The following is a 5,219-nucleotide window of genomic DNA, read 5'->3' as shown; positions in this document are numbered from 1 at the left end:
TTAATGCAGAGATAAATGGACAAGAAAAAAGGAAAAATTAAGGAGTGGGTGACAGGCACGTGCGAGAGAGCCATACATAGCGTACCGAGTACTGCGAATCACAAGAGCGCACTGACGGGTCGGGCAAGGGCAAATTGGTCTTCTCATCCCATATACGGACCCAAGACCCAAAATTGGAAAAACAGGAGCCCCCGAAACCGAAAGTAAAGTTGAGGTGCCCAAAGCCAAACGTTAATTGGCATTATTAGTTGACCGTGGTGCCCCTGTCCCGCTTTTTCATGGGATGGGCCGGATGTGACGTCAGGGTAGGCGTGGGTTCGGTTTACATTCTTTCTGGGCCTGGACTCGTCGCTGTCAGGTCCAGCCCACCAAGCCCACTCCCCACTACTTAAACCCCCTCCCCCCGTTCTTATTTCTCACACCTCTCTCTCTCTCTCTCTCTCTCTCTCAGCTTGTTCTCAATGAAAAAAGCGAGGCAGAAACTTGCACAAGGTAATTTTATTGGGTATTTTTATTTTAATTTGAAAAAAAAATGTGCATGTGTAATGGAAGATTAAAATTGGCCAAGTAATTCTTTCATTTTTTTTTAATTATTTGAATGAGAAAAATAATTTTATTCAAGCATACCAGAAATATAGAATATAATGGAAGTTCGAGACCGTAGATTTTCATATTAATCCATTGTTGTGTTATGTATGTAGGTTACCTTCGAGCTATCATGGAAGGTCGCTGGAAAGACGGAATTCGTAGAGGAGAAGAAGCATTCATCGTCGGCGACGGACTCGTCGGTGCAGCTTGGAGGTCCGTCGGAGCCGCGACTTGTTCGTGCTAATCGGGCTCTATCCTACCTGAGCTTTTTTCGAGTAGTCTTTCAATTCTTCACCACCCAACCCATTTCTTTGAACCTTCTTTTTTTCACTGTCTTTCTTTTTTATCTCTTCTTGACCTTGTAAGACCTTTTCTTGACCTTGTAAGACCCCGTGCCGTGTTTTCTTTCTTTCTTTTCTACTTTGCCCCGAACTTTATACTGGGATTTCCCAGTTTAGGGTTCGATTGTTGTGTGTCCCCGTCCCCGCCCAACCCGCCGTCTCCTTCCGTGTCTATCCCTCCTGAGCTGTTTGAATTAGATTAGCACATGCATCGACCCGATCGATCAACCGATCTCCTCGGCCATCATAGAAACTGTGTTTTGTACATGCAGGGAGCTTCTGAAGATCATTAATAATTTTTGCTACATGTAAACAGCTAGCTAATTAACCAACTAGCTAGCAAGAAGAAGTACTGTTTGTGTGAGGTAAGAGTTGTAAAAGAGCAGGAGTTCTACTTAAGATCATTAATATGAGTTCTCTTGTTGTTATCCAAACAGTACTCTCTCTCTCTCTCTCTCCCTAAATTCTTAAGGGTCATCAAGTAGAATTGTATTATGTGGGCAGCAGTTTCGTTGTTTTATATGTTGTTGTGAGAGAAAAAGTGAGGGAGAGAATAAATATTCTTTTGCAGATCTGTGACAAGTTCTTCTCGTGAGTACTACTGCTCTTATCTCTGCACCCAAAATATCCACTGTATTATTGGAGCTCTCTCTCTCTCTCTCTCCTTCTGTCTCTCTCTCTCTCTTTTTCTGGGCATCACATTTATGAGGTGTTGAAAAATTGCTAACTTACACAAGGGTAATCAGCTTTTTCATTGAAAAAACTTTCCTGAGAAACTTTTTCTCAAGAGGAGAGAGAGAGAGAGAGAGAGAGAGGGGGTAATATATATTAAATTTTCCAATTCATGAATGTCATTTTCTCCCATCTCTGTCAATGTTTTTATTCTCTCAAACAAGACAGGTGGAATAGTGAAAAGGTGTATAAGCCCCCAATTTGGCATTCCACACGATCTGCATAGAGCTAAAAACTAAACAATGTTTAATTGTGTGTGGTCAATATTAATCACGAACCTTAATTTGGTCAAACACTAGCCCCACTTGTTACACATCTTCACTAGATCCACACTGTTCACACATGCGTCATGCCTAATTCAAAACTACCATGGCACACTTAGAATTCCATTAACTCATCTTTCAAGTTGGAATTAACCCAAGCCCACAATATAAAGATTTCAAATTTTGATTATCAAAATGTGTCTTACAAGATTCGAAACTAATTTGAATTACAAAACTCTAATTAATTAGCCAATGTATGTGTAGATATTCATTCTTTTAGTATTTTGAACCTGAAATTTCTAATATAACTATTTCAAGTTTTAACTATTAGAATGTATTTTAAAAAATTATTAGAGTAACAAAGTATAGTGTGTATATATATATATATATATATATATATATATATGTGTGTGTGTGTATATATATAAAAGTTGATGAAGCTCCTATTCCCAATGAAGTGGCAGGACCCAATTGTTCTGCAAGGAGCCCAAATGCACGTGATGATTGATCCACAGGATGAGTGACTGATAATGGTGCATATTCCCTTTCTCTTTCTAGACACCACATGAGGGATGGCAGGCTGACCCTTAGGGTAGATTACCCCATCTCCATCCCCATCTCCATCTCCATCTCATTCAATATATTTCTATGGCCACTATTGCTTTGATCTCTCTCTCTCTCTCTCTCTCTCTCTCTCTCTCTGTAGTTTCCAAACTTTTTTTTTATCCCCACAACTAATTCATAAAAGCTTTCTATGGGATAGGCAACTTTGATTAAGTCACCTACCCTAGTACATACAAGTAAAAGTCATCAACCATCCCTCCAAATTAACCAAATACCTAGCTTTCCTCTCTCTTTTTTTTTTTTAGTTAAAAAAGCATAGTCTAAGTGTTGGTGTAGTTAATAACTTAAAAAGGTAAAAGGATGAATTGGGTAACAAAATGTAAAGCATAAAGATAAAAAGAGACACATATATAAGTTATATACTAGCTAATTCGTGTAAATTTTGTACCTATTTTTACTTTTTAAGAATACTCCATTGGTTTTGTTCGTGGGAAAGATCGAATTAAGTTATAAAAGAAGTTTTCTAGTCCTAAGTTAGCATTTACCTATTTGGACTCTAACAAAGATAGCTATTCTCATAATAAAAATCACTGACTAATCAACACAATCCTCTCTTAATTAATGTGAGGTTTGTTATCTAAGTTTAATTAGATTTTGCACCCAATTACAAGTGTTAAATGTATGATTGCTCAAGAATAACGCATTTAAGGAAAAACTTAAAACTCTCAAATGGTAGAGCAAACTAATTAAAATCATGATTTGGTTATAGGAGTGGTGAAGAAGCTTAAAGTCCTACCAATTCTACTAGTTTAAGCTTTCCAAATCTTTCAAGGATGTTCATAAATATATAATTTTGGGATATACATTCTTAGAAACCATTTTAAAATAAAAAAAATACTATTCCTACTCCAATCCATATTCATATTGATGTGACACCCACTTGATGCGTTACAGTACAAGTTTCAATTTTTATTAAATTTTTTTAATAATTTTAATTAAGAAGTATTCAACGGCCTATGATAGACCACGACATCATAGAGTGTAAAAGTTGTGTACAAATCGTATGTTTGCATAGCAAACTCTTTAAAAATAATATCCGAAAATTATAAGATATTATTTTGTGCTTTCAACAGTTATTTTTAAAATTTGATTAGCTAAATTACATACTCTTCGTGATATAAATGTCGAAGTTATGAAGCAAAATTGATTTGGGATGATCCAAACTTTCTATTTACATTACAATTCCTTGAACAAACTAAGCGACTTTCAAATATCAACTTTAAATATTAAATTTAAAAAAAAAAAACTCAACTAACTAAGTCCAAAAGATGTCTCAAATACGTACATAAGAAAAATTTCAACATTCAAAATAACACACACAAGCACATCCGAGTTAGCTCAAGCGGTAAGGACGACTTGTAATTTTGGTGACCCTAAGGTAATGGATTTAATTTACACTTGAAAGTTTATTCCGGTGAATTACCAGGTGTGCGTCAATGGGCGGGTGACTTTCACTCTCGGGTTCGGTATTGCACTATAGTATTTAAAGTGACGCAATGATGGCTATAGTCCCCGAATTATTAAAAAAAAAAAAAAACAACACACACACATATAAAACTAGGTAAAACCCATGACTATATTTTTTCTTCCCATCAAAATCAATGGTACGAAATTAGCATGGAACTAAGAATAGAAATTTCTCTAACATCCATATGATGCCTACACCATAAAAAACATGACCTAGTAGGCAGAGTAGGCCAAATGACGACTACTCAAGTTTCTAAGCCTAAGCTATACATACATATATATATATATATATATATATATATATATATATTGTGTCTAGCATATGCATTATGCTTTCTTCGAGGATTAATGTCGGCCTTTCTTGCGTAGTTTTCAAGTTCAATGTCGACTGTAATTTGAAGAGGTTCAAAGGTCTTTTCTTCATTCATAGAGCAAAAGCTAAACCCACTCATGGGTAGACCATTGAAGCCCCAACATGTGTTTGTGCTTCTTGATTGGCCTAATTATATATATATATATTTTTAAAAAAAATTTGAAGGGTCTTGACCCCCGGGACGAGGGGTAGAAAAGAGCATGCATGTGATAGTAGTTAGTAGTTTATTGACTAAGGTAAGAGTAGTCTCTCTATGTTGTCATGCACGCAAATCAGATGCCGAGCTCGACATGTGATAGAAAAGTCTCATCATTTTTTCTTGAATCATTTTATTTTTGTGAACTAAATAAAGCAAAAAAAAAAAAATAGAATCAACTATCACATTGTAGTTTCTCATTACGTGATGTATGCAAGAGATAAGAAGGGAGATAAAACTTTCAACGAAAATGGTTAAAGAAAATTATAGTTTTTCTGAGAACTTTATAGATATTTTATCATGAATTCGATACGATGCACTTTTGGGTCTCACGCATCAAAGTTAAGCAATGATTTGCATCGGACCTAAAAGAGTACCGTCTCAAATTCAAAGCCCATGTTTGTGGAGTTGTCAAGAACACTAGTGACACCAAGTGATTAAATTTAGTTCCATTTTAAATTGTAACGTCTTTAAGTATAGAGTGCTATAGAGTATTGACTGAGTATATTTATCTAAGAAACAATTTAATTAGAAGTTTATGCTTGTTAGGCAAGGCCGATACATAGGTTTAATCAATCTCTCTAATATGTCTTCACACCATGAATGATTATTGGACTTGAAGAGTTGATAAAGCA

The 5,219-nt window shown here is 35.6% G+C and overlaps 1 long non-coding RNA gene across 1 annotated transcript; it reads left to right on the top strand.

The window, feature by feature from the left end:
• Positions 1-410: 410 nt before the first annotated feature.
• LOC131151713 (uncharacterized) lies at positions 411-1,503 on the top strand. Its single transcript, XR_009135750.1, has 2 exons — positions 411-492; positions 702-1,503. It is a non-coding gene; the product is annotated as an uncharacterized LOC131151713 (long non-coding RNA).
• Positions 1,504-5,219: the final 3,716 nt, after the last annotated feature.

The sequence above is a fragment of the Malania oleifera genome, chromosome 3, assembly GCF_029873635.1.
Source record: "Malania oleifera isolate guangnan ecotype guangnan chromosome 3, ASM2987363v1, whole genome shotgun sequence".
Taxonomy (NCBI): Eukaryota; Viridiplantae; Streptophyta; class Magnoliopsida; order Santalales; family Ximeniaceae; genus Malania; species Malania oleifera.
This window is presented reverse-complemented; position numbering and strand designations above follow the sequence as displayed.